We start from the raw sequence: 17,681 nt of genomic DNA on the forward strand, positions 1-17,681 counted from the left end.
ACTGGAGTAATGTGTCCACAAGGCAAAAAATCCTGCAGTCATCAGAAGTCAGAAGGGGCAAGAAACAGGCTTTTTCCCAGATCCTTCCTATAAGCGTGTATGCCTCTTGCTGACCCATTGATTGTAGACCTCTGGCCTCTGGAGGTGTAAAGGAATAAATTGTGATATTTTAATCTGCTTGGTCTATGTTAATTTGTTACAGGAGCCTTAGGAAATGAATACGTACCATATTCTCTCCCTAAGGGATTAGAGAACTGAGTTGTAGGGCTGACTGAATTCCAAGAGCTGAAATGTCCCTGAGTGTCACTGCATTCAGGCCCTGATTCTCCCATGAGATAACTGGGATACTCCTTCAGACAAACCACCCCTTACCAGTTCTCTATTTATGCCCAGAAGAATGGCTGAGTGTACAGGAAACACATATCTCAGACTCTCATTCTGGATTTCTTATAAACACAAATCACCATGTTTAAGATACAGAGAATATAAACCATTTAAAAAATCCACTTCATGTTTCTTTCACTTATATGTTCATTCAGCTTTTAAGCAATTATTATTTTGGCAGTACTGAGGGTTGAACTCAGGGCTTGTGCTTACTAGTCTGACACTTTACCATTTGAGCCACTCTGTCGGCCTTTTTTACATTTCTTATTTTTGAGATAGGATTTGTATGCCCAGGCTGGCCTGGATCGTGATCCTCCTGTTTGTGCTTCCCATTATAGCTGAGATAACAGAGGTTTCACTTTGCCCAGTCATTGGTTAAGATGACGTCTTGTGAATTTTTTTACCTGGGCTGGCTTCATACCATAATCCTCCTGATCTCTGCGTCCCAAGCAATTATTTTTAAGAGTCTACCTTGTATCTTGAAAACCAGCAACAACTTAACTTCCTAACTCTTTGCTCAAAGTCAAAATTACCTCATTTAGTGGAAAGTTTACACAGAAAGAAGTGCTGCCACTTTTCCTCCTTAAAGGCACTGCTAAAATCACTTTTCATTTATAGATTGTTTCTTGGCATATGAAAGAAGAGTGGTTTGTTTCTTCTTTTCCCACCCTGTGCAATAGCTAAGCCATTTCTGGACACAGAAGCCAGTATGTTGTATGTGATGAGAATATATGTAGCCTCAGCAAACTTGCTCTTTTTAAATGCTTTCAGAGAATACAACTATCTGTTTTTGGATTTCCAAAATGTCCATCAAATTTTAGATGAGGCCCCTCAGAGGTTCAGAGGTTCACATTAATTTGTGTTGTGTGATGGTTAATAGTGTTAAGCCTTAGTATGTATATGGTTGAATTATATTAATGGTGAAGAGGAATATGCTTAGTTCACTAGACTGATTCTGCTGAGCTTTGTCCATTATGGTGTCATTCAGAATTTTGCAATATGCACTCACTCTTCATACCTGTGTGCTTGCTCAAAGTATTAACATGTCCAGACTTTTTTGGTTTTAGTGGTACTGCGATTTGAACTCAGGGCCTCATGCTTGCTAGGTAGGTGCTCTATCACTTGAGCCATTCCATCAGCACTTTTTTTGTGTTGGGTAATGACAATATAGGGTCTCTCTCTTTTTGTTTTGCATGGGCTGGCTTCAAAGCATGACCCGCCTGATCTCTGCCTCCTGAGTATCTAGGATTACAGGTGTGAGCCACCAGTGCCTGACCACATGTCCAAATCTTGACAGTTGTTCACAGGGTGCCTGGAATAATGGATGAGAAACCAGTCACTGGAGGCAAAAATATGTGAGTCCAAATCTCATCTCTCTCATTTACAAGCCACATAACCTTAAGCATATTCTCTCTTAGTTTTAGTACCTTCATGGGAAAAATAAGAATTATTTTCATTCTTTCACAGGGTCTTGATAAGGCTTCCCCAGCATGTGGATGTAAAGTATATAGCAGTTTCTCCCACTAAGATAAGGAAAAAGACGGGACAACTATCTCATTGCTCCCTTTCAGCATCTGTCTGGAAGTCTTAGCTAATGTAATAAGATAAGAAAAGCAAATAAAAAGTATATAGATTGAGAAGGAAGGTATAAAAATTGTCTTGGTTTGCAGATGATATGATTATCTACATGGAAAACCCAAAAATATCCAACAGCAGCTAAAAGTAAGTATTCATTGCATTGTATGATCTCTCAACCTACAAAACATCATCAGAGTTTTGCAAGCATACACAGAGAATGTGACAAACCAACTTGTACAGCATGTACAAATAAAAGAGAAAGAAAATAAAGAAAAGTATAAAACATAAACAAGTATTATTGAGCCATATTTGACTTAATGGCTTTACACATTTTTTTGGAAGGGGAGAGTGGAGTCTGCAAAGACATAGTAGGGAACACAGAGAAGTAATGAAGACCTCAATTATAGAAGTTGGATATGTACTTCTGTCTTTTATACAAGTAGGAGCTGGAAATCCAGGATTGAAGACACAAAGTCCTCAGAGACTTGGGTTCTTCTAGTCCTTGCTATGCTGTGTCTACAGTGAATCATTTGTTTTCATGGTGTAAGATAATGCTTATAGCTCAAGTCATCATATCCAAAGTTCCCATCACCATAAGAGAAGAAGCAATGAAAGAAGGGGGTAAAATGTTTGCTTCAGCTCTCCTTAAGGAAGGTTAAAATTGCAGAACACTTCTGTATATTTCCCATTGATCAGAAATTAGTGATATGGCCATGCTTAGCTGCAAATGAAACAAGAAAACATGGCTATGAGCCCAGCTTAAAAAAAATCAAGGATCTACTACTATGGAAGAAGGAGAAAAAGTTGCCATCACAATTTATTAAACCTCAGCTCTCAGTAGGCCATCGTGTCATGGAAAGCAGCACATCTACTATAACTAGGAGAGCATCCTATGGACCACTGCTCAGCTAGAAACACACAAGGCACATACAACCATACCTAAAATGTCAATGAATATAAAGGCAAATGAGCCATATTTTTATGAGCAATAGATCATCATGACTGAACCTTCAGTTTCCTGGAAGAGCTGAGCAAATATGGTCTCAAGTAGTTGCATGGTGCAGACTAAAGGGGTCTAGACGGACAGAGGACCACATTCAGATATCAGGCTCCCACAGGGCTGAACCCCTGTTCTCTCCCCATGCTTGTCCTTGCTAACAACATCCTGTTTTGTTTCATCAATTATGAGGTTCACTAGGAGTAATTTATTTTAATACTTAACACAGGCATTTCTTAGAGCTGTCATAACAAAGTGCCACAAATTGGGTGTCTTACACAATAGAAATTGGTTTTCTCACTATTTTGGAGTCCAGAAGTCTGAAATCAAGGTGCCAGCACATGGCCTGCTCCTTTTGAGACTGAGTAGAATTTTCCCTGACTGCCTTTCTTCTGGTGTCCCTTAGCTTGTAGTTGCTTTTCTTTGGAGTTTGCCTCTGTTGTCACAAGATCTCCCTGTACATCTCTGTGTCTCTTTTCCTCTTATGATGACATCAGTCATACTGGATTAGGTCTCACCCTAATGGCCTTATTTTAACTTGATTGCATCCTCAAAGACTCTATTTTCAAGTAAGAATGTATTCACAAGTACTAGAAGTTAAGATTTCTACATCTTTGTTGGAGACACAATTCAACCCATAACATTTATGTTATAGAATTTTATGAAGTTAAAAATAAATTCAAACAAATGCAAAGTAAACCCTAGATAAATTTCATTCACTTATAATTGCTTTCTGATAATCTTGATTAGCAGAACAGAACTGGAGAAATTCAGGACCCTGGGTGAGCTTTGAGAGTGTTTGAATATGAAATCACTATTGTTACATAGATTCCCCCCAAATGAAAGATTTTCTTCCAGCTTTGGGGAGAAGCTGGGGTGGAGAAGGGAAGGAAGATATGGCCAAGCATCTGTGTAGGTGGTAAAGTGAGGATGAGGATTGTGCTAGGCTAGTGTGTGAGTATGTGAGAGTTTAGGAGTTACTATGTCTTTAAGTAATTGTATGTGACATGTGAATGACTGTGGGTTTGTTTGTGCATGTGTGCAATGTGTACATAGGTGATGAATGATTGTTGTGCATTTCTGGGGGAATTAAAATAATGGGAACACTGAGATGTTAACAGTGGTTAGGAGTGGGTAGGAAGACAGGACAGCATAGGAACAGCCATATAACTATACAGAGTTAGAATGTGACTTTCTTGTGAAAGGGAACATAGGAGATTATACAGAATTAGAAACCTAAACATCTCTGCCAAGTCTATATTGGGTTTCCTTATGTTTCTCTTCCTCTATTATTTAGGATGAATGGCTATAGGCCAGATTCAATTGTAGCTTTTGTCTCTGACTTTTTTTTTTTTAATGAGAAACAAGCAGTAGTATTTTTTTTATTTTGCTACGTGTAGAAGACTCTATCCCCTCCTCCCCCTTCCTTGATTCTGCTCTAATATAAGAACCACCAAACAGATTGAGATCAATCTTGCCAAGAAAGTTTTACTATGAAGATGAAAATGCACACAGGGAAGTTTTAGTCTGAAAATGTAAGGTAGTTAGCCAGCTACAAAAGAGTAGAAATCAAAATTGTAAAGCAGAGACACATTTTGTGGTAATTATTTGTCATTAGCAATGAATAATAAGCTGTAGAGACTTTGTGTCAGTGAATAAGCCCTTATCTTTACCTATTCCACTTATTCTCATGTTAGTTTCAAAGTCATTTGATGTCACATTTAAAGAGTCTGAGTATAATGGAATAGTGTGAAAGAACAAGATAGAATGGAAAACCAAACTAGTTTGCAGCCACTTTTCCTGAAAAAAAAGTGAGAATTCCCAAGAACACGGTACACCAAAGGGAGATGAATATCCTATAGCTTTTTGTTTATGAATCAGAATATGGTGCCCTGCATATGGAAGACACTACCTGAAACTTTTTTCATGGTGAGTAGTGTTTGAGACCTGGAATAACTTGAACCAAAAAGAATACTTGTATCTCACATTTGATTTTCCAAAGATGGCCAGAATTATATGACTGCTATTAAGAGATTGAATCTGTTTCCTCCTCAACCTGAGCAGAATTTGTAACTACCCTGACCAGTAGAGTGTAGCAGGAGTGATGCTGTGCTATTTCCAAAACTTAGTCATAAACTGCAATAGAGCTGCTATTTGGTTTCTTTTCTTTCTCTATCTCTATCTCTATCACTACTCTTCTCTCTCTCTCTCTCTCTCTCTCTCTCTCTCTCTCTCTCTCTCTCTCTCTCTCTCTCTCTCTCCTCTCTTCTTCCCTTTCTTCTGTCTCTCAGTCTCTTTCTCCCTACCTCTCTTTCCTTTCTCTCTATCAGTGCTTGTCCTTCAAGTCCAACCACCAATAAAGCCACATAGAGATGCCATTGTAGGTATTCTAGCTGATAATTGTAGCCAGGCCTGCAAATGACAGCCAATGACAGTGGCTAGACTATGATTGAATGAGCCTTCAGTGATTCCAGCCCCCAGTCTGCAAGTCTTCTGAAGTCCCCAAATCAGTATTCTGTCTGCATTTCTTACCCGTAGGAACTTATTATCACTGTTTTAAGTCATTAACTTTTGTGGGTAATTTGTTATGAAATATGTAACATGTTTAACTTAACTCTTGGGAGAATTCTAGGATGACACTAGATCACCTATACAGGAAGGTGGGAAATGCTGCTTTGTGTAGACTTCTCTTGCTAGGATTGTGCAAGGAATCCTGATCCTGGTCTTATCCCAAGTCCATCCCTTGCTGGGTCAATCACTAGGTTCTCACAGGCTCCTCAACCAGAGGCATCTCTGTTATATTTAGAGTTCCATAGTCCATTATCATCCTTTCCAGGATGTCACATAGTTTATTTATTTTGTATTGTTTTTTCTGGCTATGTATACATTAGCACTTCTCAAACTTTAATGTGCATACAAATCACCTGGGGATCTTCTTAAAATGTAAGGTCTGATATGACTGTGGGTTGGGGGCTGGAATCTTCCTTTTCTAACAAATCCCAGGTGATGCTGAAGTTGCTGGTCTGTGAACCACACTTTGAGTATCAAGACTGTAGAGGATCAAGACTGTAGACTGCAAGGACAAAACAGGAGGAACCCAGGAATAGCACTTCCTGCCACTGAGGAGCCACAATTTGACCAGCCCCTTCCTAAGTTTTTTAGGAATACTCTGCCAAGAAAAATATCCCACATTAACTGAATAAACTAAGGTTAAGTAAAGGGCAGATCTGGAACTCAAACCCAGGCTCACTATAAAATTGGGTCCTTGCTGCTATGCTGTCCATCCTTGATGCTTCCTAAAAGCCTGTGATTGGTTCTCTTGGTTATCACTTCAGTTTGAATAAAGATATGCCTCTAGGGCTGGAGTCTTGGCTTAAGAGAGAAAGACACACACACACACACACACACACACACACACACACACACGCGCAGAGAGAGAGAGAGAGATGCTTCTGTAATAGTACTGGCCACTAGGTCTTTATGCAGTGATAGAAATGTTCTACCTTTGTGTGTGTATTGAAATGTAGCTAGTGTGTGTATTGAAATGTGTATATTGAAATGTAGCTAGTGTGATGGAGGAACTGAACCTTTTAATTTTAATTTACTTTAATTTTAATTAAAGATTTAAACAGCCATGTATAGCTACTTGCTAATTGCTAGTGGCTACTATATAGGAAAACACAACTCTATAAAAAGGATCCTAAAGGACATTGAGACACTGGGGTTGAAAAGTGATCTAGATCTGCACTGTGGGCGTATGTGCCATGACCCTTCTAAACATGAAACATTTCATTCAATGCTCATAATTTTCATTCATAATCTTTACTTCCTCCTGCTTCCTTTTCCTATATTACACTGCATCAAAAACACTTCTTCTTTTCGGAGTCACATCAATTAAACAGAAGTCCTAACTATAATGTGAATATTGAAGACTAATAAAGAGGAATAAATGCCAGTTCAGGAAGAAGGATAAGACTGGAGTAGCATGAAGAAACTACCCTCCATTCTTTTGGGGGCATGGAGAAGAGAATGAATAAGGTTTTCATATGCTTCCCTTTCCTCTTGGGATCTTTAACAATTAGAATGTATTCAGCTATGAGGAAGAGGAGCCCTGACAGAGATTGGTTTAAATAATAAAGAAGTGTATTATTTCATGCCATTGGAAACCCGGGGGTGGAGGGGACTTCAGAGTAAGTTGATTTAATTGCTCAGTGATGTTTTAAATAATCCATATTCCTACTATCTTTTCTATCTCCCATCTTCAATGTTGGCTACATCTTCATGCTGGTAGCAAGATGGCTTCAGCAGTAATGTATCCTAACATGGAAAACTGCAGAGGAAGGGGAAGACTTTCTGTTGCTCTTTCTTAAAAGAAAGAAGAGTTTCTTCAGAAGTCTCCTTCATGAGTCTTTGGCTGTAATTAGGTCACATGACCATTGTACTAATATGACAAAGAAAAGTGAGATTTTCCTTATACTAATCAGGCCCACTCCTGAGGCTAGGGACGAGGTCAGCTTTTACATGGACTTTGTTAAGGGAGCAGGGAATATAAGAACAAAATTGGGGTTCTATTAGGAGGAAAAGAGGCATCTATTGTGTCTACTAAAACACCAAATCTTTTTTTTTTTAATTTCTATTTTTTTATTATTCATGTGTGCATACAATGCTTGGGTCATTTCTCCCCCCTGCCCCCACCCCCTCCCTTACCACCCACTCTGTACCCTCCCTCTCCCCCCCACCCCCTCGATACCCGGCAGAAGCTATTTTGCCCTTATCTCTGATTGAAAACACCAAATCTTTTTTTTTCTTTTATTATTCATATGTGCATACCAGGCTTGGGTCATTTCTCCCCCCTGCCCCCACCCCCTCCCTTACCACCCACTCCGTCCCCTTCCTCTCCTCCCAACCCCCTCAATACCCAGCAGAAACTATTTTGCCCTTATTTCTAATTTTGTTGTACAGAGAGTATAAGCTATAATAGGAAGGAACAAGGGTTTTTGCTGGTTGAGATAAGGATAGCTATACAGGGCATTGACTCACATTGATTTCCTGTGCGTGTGTGTTACCTTCTAGGTTAATTCTTTTTGATCTAACCTTTTCTCTAGTTCCTGGTCCCCTTCTCCTATTGGCCTCAGTTGCTTTTAAGGTATCTGCTTTAGTTTCTCTGCATTAAGGGCAACAAATGCTAGCTAGTTTTTTAGGTGTCTTACCTATCCTCACCCCTCCCTTGTGTGCTCTCGCTTTTATCATGTGCTCAACGTCCAATCCCCTTGTTGTGTTTGCCCTTGATCTAATGTCCACATATGAGGGAGAACATACGATTTTTGGTCTTTTGGGCCAGGCTAACCTCACTCAGAATGATGTTCTCCAATTCCATCCATTTAGCAGCGAATGATAACATTTCATTCTTCTTCATGGCTGCATAAAATTCCATTGTGTATAGATACCACATTTTCTTAATCCACTCATCAGTGGTGGGGCATCTTGGCTGATTCCATAACTTGGCTATGAAAACACCAAATCTTGAAGGGAGATTGGGATGGGGCTGCTGTTAAAACATCCAGTTTAGTGAAAGCAAAGCAGAGAGTATCAGGGTTAGTAGCTTACTTATTCAAGCATGACCATGGGTGGCTCCAAGTCTCTAGGGAAGCCCAATATTCAGTTCAGTGCCCCAGCCAGCGCATCATGGATCTGTCAACCTTGGTGGATTCATGCTGATAGTCATAGTGCTCCCAATGATCCATGGCCTGGGCAGAACACATGGGCATCCAGAGGTTCACACATGCCCTGCAAGAGGCCAAAGAGGTGCTGAGAGAGCCAGCAGCACAGCACAGAGTTCAGAGTAGAATGTCATTTTTTACATGTAAAAGTTTTCCTCTCTCTAGGAATAGTCCCAGCTCTTCTGTGTCTCATGCTACTATGCTGGTGATTATCTTTCCCATCCCCTTGACCATTCCATTCTGTTGGGGGACTGCTGTTGCTCACACCTGTGCTCTTGATTCTTGCTGCATTTGTAGAACATTCTTCTGACTTGGTCTGGTCTTCAGGGATTCATCCCCAGTGCTCTGTACAAAATCAAAGGCCTAGGAACAATTTGAGTTTAGCATCTTTTGCCCCACTTCTGTAAAAACATCTAGTGGAATTATGGAAAACATTCATCTGTATCAAATGCTTTCCTCTTAAGTAGATCATTGCCCTGAGTCACTTTTTCATTTTCAAATTCACCTGCACAATTTCTAAGCTCTGAGACAGCCACGGTAACCATTGCTGCCCTGTGCCACCTTACTGCTTCTGTGTATCCTGATGATAGTCCACAATTATTCCTAATGAGACAAGAAAGAAGAACAGCCATGATCTTATCTCTGTGTATTCAGACTGGAAGAATATCTCCAAGATAGCCCCCATCTGACATGTTGGAGTCCCCAAGGCAGACCTCTGGAATAGCCTTTCTTAAGTTGTTAAGTGGTTTCTTCACACTTTTTCTGACCACTTCCTTATCCTTGCTCCTCCAAATTTCTGTTTCTGGAATTATCTTTTCAATATTATTTATGTTTTGCCCCACATTTCCCCCAAATCTCCTGAATTCAACAGGTAAGGTATATGCTCTTATCACTTCCTATGTCACTCAACATACTCATCTCTGCTGATCTTAATTCTCCACCCAACAGGTCCCGTTGGCTAAGATGCTGCCACACCACTCCCTTGGATGTCTTTCCCTTTCCCTTGGTCACACATCCCTTGTAACACAGTGGAACAATCAATTTAGAAAAGTCTTGAGCCCTGGTGATGACTTGGGTTAACATTTCTAAAGGCCAGTATACTTCTTGGAGTCTGATGGCTAAGTCACACTACCTAAGTAGTTTTTGAAAAACGTAGATTCCTAAACCCAGGTCCTGACTACTGAATTAAAGCCTGGAGAGGAACTCTCTCTATATTTTTAATATACTACCCAATTTATTATGCTGATGTGGGAAGCACTGGTTTGGTGCCTCTCAAGTTTTCTTTTTTTTTTTTTTATTTATTTTTATTTTTTATTTTTTTTTCATTTTTCTTTTATTATTCATATGTGCATACAAGGCTTGGTTCATTTCTCCCCACTGCCCCCACCCCCTCCCTTACCACCCACTCCGCCCCCTCCCTCTCTCCCCCCTCAATACCCAGCAGAAACTATTTTGCCCTTATTTCTAATTTTGTTGTAGAGAGAGTATCAGCAATAATAGGAAGGAACAAGGGGTTTTGCTGGTTGAGATAAGGATAGCTATACAGGGCATTGATTCACATTGATTTCCTGTGCGTGGGTGTTACCTTCTAGGTTAATTCTTTTTGATCTAACCTTTTCTCTAGTACCTGTTCCCCTTTTCCTACTGGCCTCAGTTGCTTTAAGGTATCTGCTTTAGTTTCTCTGCGTTAGCCTCTCAAGTTTTCATAGCCATCTGATTTCTGTTGACTGGATTCCCATGGTGAAATTACTGTTGTGATGGTGGTTAAGTTGGAAACTGAAGCAAAAATAGTGCCCTTGGAGATTTGAGGGTGGGACCTAGATTCACCTGTAGGTGAATCATCAGCCATTTGATGGAGTCAGCAATGAGGCACTGCCAACATTGTTGTTTGTTTATTTGACGGGAAGGTGTTTAGAGGTTTAGGTTAATGATAGGTCCTAGAATTGTGTCACATGTTGAATAATTAAGGAAGCATTAACTCAATTATCATCACCATCAGAAAACATCCATTGAGTGTCTATCTTGTATACAATACTGATGCTTGGTAATAGACACGGAAAAAAAAATAAACACCTTCACCTAGAGTCACTTGCAAGGTAGCCAAAAAAGAACATACAGGCTTCAGAAGACGTGCTGAAGGTTATTTTTTTCAAGGAAAATTGGAATTTACTTGTTTCAGGCTTAGTTTTCTCTGAAATCATTTACTACAAGAGTTAATAAAGGATTGTGATATGCCAGGCACTGTGCTGACCCAAGAGTAGGGAATTGTGGGAAAAATACAAAGATAAAAAGAGATATTCCCACTGTAGGAGAAGAGCTACAGCTTCTAAACAACAAGATCAAGTCTAAACAGAGTACATACTAATCTTTGCGGGGGCAGAGACGGGAACTCTTTTCCTGTGAATTTCATGGAATAAGTTGCTTGCATTACCTAGGAATGAACTATGTACCAGGGACAACACCAGTTGCTTTATTTTTCTTATTTAGTATAATTTATTATTCCTGAGTCATCATTAGGTACATGCATTTATCTTTGTTTTATGTGTTCAAAGATTACCCTTCCTGGCAAATAATGCTTCCTGAAGAGGAGATAAAACCCTCTCCCACAGACCCTAAGCAACCATTTGAAGAGAAGACTCCAGAGTACTCAGGCATAAAAAGGACTTAAATTCCTCTCAGGAAAAAACTTGCCAAAAAAGAGGAGGCATCTGACCCACCACATTGATGCAGTTGAAGGTTTAACTGAGGTTTAGGGCACAAAGGGTTTCTGGATACAGGCATACCCTGTATTTAAGATCCGCTAAGCTGAGTGTGGTGGTGTACCTGTAATCCCAGCCATTTGGGAGGCTGAGGCAGGAGGAACAGCCAGGGAAACATACGAGAACCCCCACTTTCCCCTGTGTCAAAACACATTCAAAACAATCTGGAGAAGAAGAAGAGCTCTAAAACTTTGGGGTTCAATCAGCAGCATTTGGAGAAATCCTTGGTTGGCTAAAACATGTGAGATGAGAACTTTTTTCAAAAGGAACTGTTAAGGACCAGTGGTGCTGATGCTCAAGGACTGAGCAAGGAGGATCAAGATGGCGGCAGGGAGCTGGCAGAGTAGTTCAAGTGGTAGAGTATCTGCCTAGTAAGCAAAAACCCAAAACAAACAAAGAAAACCTTCTTCCTTAGAAATTCTCAAACATACTTGAGGAGGGAGAATTTATTTTAAAAAAGGAAATGGAATTGTCTGAACTGACTGGAGGAAGGACAGGGGGTTAAGCCAGTGAGAGTTGGGGATTTGTGTTAAGTGCCTACGTTTTAATTACCTAGCATGGTGGAATTTGAGCTGCTTGGGCTATGTACAGATGAGAAAACTTAAAGTTACTACTCAGTGTCTTAGAACCAGGAAAAAGCAGATCCATGATTCATATCCATATTCTTTTGACTATAAATTTTTTCCTCCTGTAAGGTTTGTTTGAGTGGAGGCTTTATAAGGGGAAAGAAGGCTAACTAGAGAAAAGGTTAGATCAAAAAGAATTAACCTAGAAGGTAACACCCACGCACAGGAAATCAATGTGAGTCAATGCCCTGTATAGCTATCCTTATCTCAACCAGCAAAACCCCTTGTTCCTTCCTATTATTGCTTATACTCTCTCTACAACAAAATTAGAAATAAGGGCAAAGTAGTTTCTGCGGGGTATTGAGGGGGGGAGCGGGAGGGGGTGGAGTGGGTGGTAAGGGAGGGGGTGGGGGCAGGGGGGAGAAATGAACCAAGCCTTGTATGCACATATGAATAATAAAAGAAAAATGAAAAAAAAAAAAAAGACCATTTCAGAGATAGGTATAACTAAGTTTGCAAAGTCAGGAGAGATACAGCTCAGAATCTTTGGGATGGGAAGCCATGCAATTTATAATTTAGTGAGGCTGATGATAGATTGCATGCAGAAAGTTACAACAGGGGAGCCTGGCAAGGAATTTTAGGAGCAGCCCTGTGTGTTTTACAGAGGAGAGCTTCCAGACTTTTCTTAACCCACTCTCCCACCTTTCAATAAACACAAAACATCTGATTCACTTGCTTATAATTATTTGAAATACTGAGTACAGTAAATATTTTGACAAAAAAAATCACAGCAATGGAAAATTCTAGAATGTGAGTTTTCCAATGACTGTGTTCTTTAGTTCATATAGTATTGTCAGCTCAGCTGCATGGAGGTAGATGCCATGGAGTCATTCACACCTCTGGAAAAACTGAAGAGGGGAGAAGGAAGAGATTCAGGAGCTATTTCAGAAGAACAGTGAGGAATATTAGATGTCCAAGTTGCCTTGGTTATGGGGGAGTTTTGCTTTGAATCAAGAAACTGCAATATTCCAAACCTAGTCCTAGAATTTGACTCTAAGTTCAGGAATAACTAAGGAGGTGAATTTTGGTCCTGATAAATACTCTGCTGCTCACATCAATAGGTGTTTTGTGTCAAAATGAGGGAATCTATGATTTTAATCAGTTCTCCCTCAAAGTGACTGTACTCTTTCCCAGATGCATATGATTGTTATTGTAACTGCTAATGGTGGTTGGGGAGTCTAATAGGTACATTGTATGGATTTCATTAATCCTCACAACAAATAGTTAGGTGCTATTATTATCCTCATTTACAGATGAAGGGACAGAGACTCAGAGGAGGTGACCTGCCTAAAGTTATTCAACTGGGAAATGACAGAATTTCAATTAGTACGCATGTCTGTCTAGTATCAGTCATGCAAAATGTGTGAGGAACAACTCAAAAGTGAGCTTGCACAGTGAGCATGATGTATCCCCATCTATACCTAGGCAGGGGATCTGCATAACATGAAAGAGAAAATACCCCTGAGGTCCTATCATTCCTGCAGGGAGACCCAGCCTCTGCTGAAAGGGTCCCACAGTCTTTTGGTTGGAACACAGAAGGCAACACAGCCTTGTTTTCAATAGCTGTTCCCCAATGCTGTCCAACTGAGGTCTGAATAGTATCTAGAACAGATTTAGGTACTTTCTAGTCACAAAGCTGATTCCTGAATTATATGACTGGCTCCCAATGATTGTGAGATGGGGCAACCAGGGGAGACTAGGACAATACTAGAAACAGAGTCTCAGAGAAAAGCGGAGGACTTTTCAACATCTCTCGTTTTGTGTTCCCAGCCATTGATGGAATCGACCTTACTGGCGTATGTCAAGTATACTCTTTGCACTCACTGTTTTAAGAAGATGATTGTTTAAACATAACAATGAAAAAAGTGCATGCCCTTTTGCTCTTACAATTCAGATATAAAAGCTGTGAACATCTTTTAAACATTTAACTTTCATAATTTAACAACTTAGGGTGTGAGTGTGAAAAGAACAACTTTTCAAAGCATTTAAACACAGCCTGACTTCTTTCCTGTCAACTGATGTGGTCTTCAGCCTTGCTGCCTGCAGGATACAAGTTTACCTTGTCATCTATGGCAGCCATTTTTTAATGCTGGATTCTGGGGGAAAGAAACTATGTGTGTGTTTGTCTTAAACAGAATAAATGCCATTGTTTTAAATGTCAGAAATGTCCTTCTGAGATCTGCTTGTAGATTATTTCTAACAGGACTACAATGTAAATAAAAAGTCTTATGAAGTCCCTTGGCTACTGTCAAGATATATTGGCACCTTAGTCTAAATCACAGATCTCATTTATAACCTAACGATGACCAAACTCAGAATTGTGACATATCGCCTTAGAAACTAAAAAAGAAAGAAGCTATCCCTAAACAGTTGAAATTTGTTAGCACATAACTGGCAGAAACTGAATAGTGTAATGGTAGAACAATGAACCCACATTTCTTTGGAAGAGAAAACTAAGTAAGAATGGAATAATCGATACACGTGGGAGGGGAGGAGGAAGTGAGCATCCTAGGGTTAACCACAACACCAGTGCTTACATTTTCCCAAGCTGGAAAAAACGGACAAAGTTCTGCACCACCCAAAATGAAGTCAGATGAAGCCCATCATGTTTTAAATATGTGGTGATGCTTTCTTTAGAACGGGCCCCTGAAGAGGACACAAGAGAGAACAGTTCTGCCTGCAGGCCCAATCTAATGCTGGCTTTGATAGCTCTTGTGAGCTTCTGTGTGGCTATTTACTCTGAATAAACAATGGAACAACATTCTCACACAAGGTCTGCTTATTCTGCAGTCTTCTGAGATCCACAAGTTACCACAAAACCAAATCTTAAACTTATATGTACCAGGACATCTAGAACTCCAGCAAGAAGCTTGTGGGTCTCTTATCTAACTCACACCAGGACTCTTTTGTTTCATTTGCATTTAGGGTGTTCTGATGTTTTTTGGTTGGTTGCTGTATCTTCACTGTTACATTTGGAGGAAGAGGTGGGAGAATGAAATATTTGCATAGATTTGTAGGAAAAAGGTGAAACCTACTTCCATCTTTCACCTGAATATAGCTATTTGGAATCTAGTTTCCAAAGAGATGTCCTGTCAGTTATTTGGGTGTCAAATAGGAGCAATAGACTGTTTTCTTACCTAATAGAGCCATAGGAATAATTGTGAAATACCTGAGGGAACGGGCCAGCTGCTCCCCTCCACAGGTGGGACTCTGAAATTACCCATTGTGTAGACAATGAAGGTGTCCAGATGTTCACTGTAATGAAAGAGGAAGGGAAATTCAATGCCTATCACTCTTTTGCTGACCTCTCTAAACTGCTCTATACACTCCACTACTTGGGCCCACGAAGAGCTCTTTCACAATACCATACCTTTGGAAATTGAACTCTGGGTCAAACAAACTAAATCAAATGAGGGAAAAGTCCAGAAAAAAAAAGAAAAAAGAAGTGGGTCTTCACTTTAGCAATGGTCAGATTTCAACTTGAAGACAGATGGAAAGAAACATAGACTGGTTACCATGAATCCATGAATAGAGAATGCATGAAATTGCATCTGTTAAATTAGGTACACATTTTTGCTGTGACATATTTGTAGCCTTCCAAATGATTCTCTTTTCTGAGATGCTATGGAAGGGAAGATTTTTATAAGTTTCTTCATTTGCCAACTGTTTTCAGAACCACAAATATGGAAAATGGTGGCTATTAGCTTCTCCAGAAACTACATGCTGACTTGTCTACAAGGAGGATTGAAGATTTAAGAATTGAGTACTATAATAACAAATGTGCTAAGCATTAAATTTAACTATTATGTGCATTCAAAATGGTAACATTCAGGTGAAAAATACTTTTTACTATTTACAATGAGGTCTACAATGAGGTGTGATGATGGGAGAAGTAGGGATCAAAGTATTCAGGAAAGCTACAAAATAAAGGACTGATATGCACACAAAAAAAGGTCAGTGGCAGGTTAATTTTTGGAGCCTCAAATCAGTCATTTGCAAAGAGGGCTAAAAATAAATTCTCTGGAAACATCAGATTCTCTTATGCGTCATCTCTTTATGACTCAACCACTTTTTTTACGGAAGTTAGACATCCACAGGTACCCTACTTACCTTTGACCTTTGAGGTCATTGAGTTGGCAAGAGTCATTACCTTGGGATTAATCATTTATTAATTCATTTAATAAAATTTATCCACCCGTTATAGGTCACTTTACTAGCCTTGTGCAATGGAGAAAACATTGTAGCACAGTCCTTACCTATAAAATAAGCATATGTAAAATCAAGGTGAACAATAATGCAGACAACAATATAAAAAAGATGTCAAAAAGGATGTCTTTGAACAGGGCCAAATGGACCAAGAATAGCACCTGAACGAGCTGAGCTAATTAGATCCTCCTCTGGGAATCTGCAGTTGGGTGTAAGATCCTAGTTTAGTTTGGCTGACCTCCTTATATAAAAGATGTAAACATTGGTAGTGGCCATTTTCTACCATGAACAAGCAAAGGAAGTCAGTTTCAGTGAGTAAAAAGAATGATGCAACTTTGAAGAGAAAAGCAGAGATCAGAGGAGAGAAAGGACTCTTTCTCTGTAATGGATTCTAGTTCCTAGTTTCAGTAGTTCTGAGATTCAGTTTTCTTTCCTCCTTGAAGTCCCTAAGCCATTTCTTTATCCACTTTTACTTGCTTCTGTGGAAAACAATTCATTTTTAATAAATTCACTTGGTAATGCTCAAGCCTGTTAACATTGGAAATCCATAGAATTCCAGGGCCAAGTTTGGGGTACTTTCCTAACCCCTCTTCCTTCTGCCATATGCATTACATGTACCTTCCATCTCATATCATCTCTGAGATTTGATTCCAAACTCTCTCACTCCCCTCTCTTTCAGCATCTGAAGTGCTCAGGTGCTTCAAATATTTTCTTATGTAAACCTTACAATAACTTCTTATGAAGCAGATACTTTTATTCATGTTTTATAGAAAAGTGTAATGTTCAAAGAAATTCATGACTTTATCCAATACTACATATCTAACAGTAGATTATAATAGAGCCACTTATGAATTGAGATAGGGTGACTCCTGATTACATGCTCCTAACCATGTGGCTAGCCTCTCTTTCTTGTTTGTTCAGCATAGGGAGTATAATATGGGATGATCTCTTTGTTCCTCCATTCCATGGGCTAGCATCATAAGGCATAAACCTCTTAGTCGAGATGACAGAGATGTTTACCAATCCTATTCTTCTTGTTAGGCACACAAGAAGAACTCTAGCTTTCTTACCCATCCTTGCAGTTAAATTGAAGACATGTGCTGGGTACTGGCCAATGTAGTGAGGGCAAAGATGTGACATATGCTGTCTCCAGGCCCAGCATAAAGTTCTCTAGGCAATTGTCTTGGCTCTTTCTTCTCCATCCACACAGAAAAGGAGACCATCTGCTATTAATGATAGTGGCACAAGCTTTAAGGAACCTGAATCCCTGAGTCATAGCATGGAGAAGTACTCAGAAAAGTCATCCAGCCCTCACAGACTAGGTGGGAAAAAGACATTGATTATGTAAGCCATTGCAATTTCAGGTTGCTTGTTACAGAAGCTACCAATTTTCCCTTATTGATCCATCTAC

General features: G+C 39.6%; 1 long non-coding RNA gene across 2 annotated transcripts in view; it reads right to left on the bottom strand.

Moving 5' to 3' along the window:
* Positions 1-7,887: 7,887 nt before the first annotated feature.
* LOC141423921 (uncharacterized) overlaps positions 7,888-17,681 on the bottom strand; it is a 48,886-nt gene continuing 39,092 nt past the window's right edge. For both annotated transcript variants that reach the window (XR_012448684.1, XR_012448683.1), the window contains 2 exons: positions 15,234-15,319; positions 7,888-9,282 (listed from right to left, as the gene is read on the bottom strand). This is a non-coding gene — a long non-coding RNA (uncharacterized lncRNA). The remainder of the gene's footprint in view (positions 9,283-15,233; positions 15,320-17,681) is intronic.

This window comes from Castor canadensis, chromosome 6 (genome assembly GCF_047511655.1).
Source record: "Castor canadensis chromosome 6, mCasCan1.hap1v2, whole genome shotgun sequence".
Lineage (NCBI taxonomy): Eukaryota > Metazoa > Chordata > Mammalia > Rodentia > Castoridae > Castor > Castor canadensis.